At 41.1% G+C, this 1,168-nt stretch overlaps 1 pseudogene; it reads left to right on the top strand.

Moving 5' to 3' along the window:
* Nucleotides 1-703: 703 nt before the first annotated feature.
* LOC142452166 (small nucleolar RNA SNORA14) lies at nt 704-833 on the top strand (annotated as a pseudogene).
* Nucleotides 834-1,168: the final 335 nt, after the last annotated feature.

Below are 1,168 nucleotides of genomic sequence, written 5' to 3'. Positions count from 1 at the left end.
CTCTGTTCTCTTCTAAACCATGATTTTAAACATTTCCCTCCTCTTCCAGCAGCACTTAATTACACCCTCCTCTTCAATTACCATTTAAACAAGACCATTTTTGTTTTAAAAGATCACTCCTACATCATCCTCTCATGTAGCTTACTCTATGCCATATACTTTAAGCACATTTAAAAATTCACTCAGTTAATAAATGAATGTATTGAGTCTTCTTTCCCTGAGCAGTTGGGGATTTTGAACTGCTAACCTTTATGTTATCAGCCCAATGTGTAACCACTACACCACCATGGCTTCTCTGTTACGTTTAATGTGGCTGTGAATTCATGCCTAGAAAGAGGAAGTTTGTTTGATTTATTAAAAGATAAAGTCCATAAAATACCTATTTTTAATCTTTGTTTGATTGTATATTTATCTTAAATAGGAAAAATAAACTTCAAAGACGTTTTATAGTAAAGACATTCATGCACAATTTATAGGAAAGTCCGTGAGTGAGGTTTTAATTAATGGCACCAACATTTTTTTCTGGAACCCTATCCCTTGGTCAAAATAGTGTACAAATACTTACTTCATTGCTTAAGATGCTACAAGAGCAAGGTGTCAACCTTTGACCTCCTATGACTTCACAAGGAAGAGGAGTTTCAAGTTCCCCATTAGCCTAAAGCTGATCTCTTTGCAGCTGGGGTCAAACATGTGTCCACCTTGCATTCATTCCTAAACCCTTGGTGGCTGTGCTATAAGGCTACCAAGATCTGGGTGAATACTACAGAGATTGCAGGCAATCCAAAAGGATGCGCAACCCAGTGGCCCGGCCTTATTTCACACCTGCAGCATCTTTCTTGAGGAGGCTGGATCTGAACAGGAAGGGAGACTTGCTTTGAGTTTCTACAATGTAGGAGGGCAAAGAGGACAGGGGTAGAGGAAATGCCTACCAGAGGCCCCATGTTCTCCACAAGCACAGGTGGGAAGAAGAGGAGGAAGCAGGTAGGCTTGGAGGTGGAGTGGCAGGATCTTGAGTTCAATCTTCCAAGGAAATGAGATGCCCCATAGTCTCCAGCATAGAAAGTGCACAGGACACAATTTCTGGAATAGAAATAATTCTGCCCAATGACCGACATATGAACAACTCCCCACACACAATCACACACACACACACACCCAGGGGAACGAA

Source organism: Tenrec ecaudatus, chromosome 6 (assembly GCF_050624435.1).
Source record: "Tenrec ecaudatus isolate mTenEca1 chromosome 6, mTenEca1.hap1, whole genome shotgun sequence".
Taxonomy (NCBI): Eukaryota; Metazoa; Chordata; class Mammalia; order Afrosoricida; family Tenrecidae; genus Tenrec; species Tenrec ecaudatus.
This window is presented reverse-complemented; position numbering and strand designations above follow the sequence as displayed.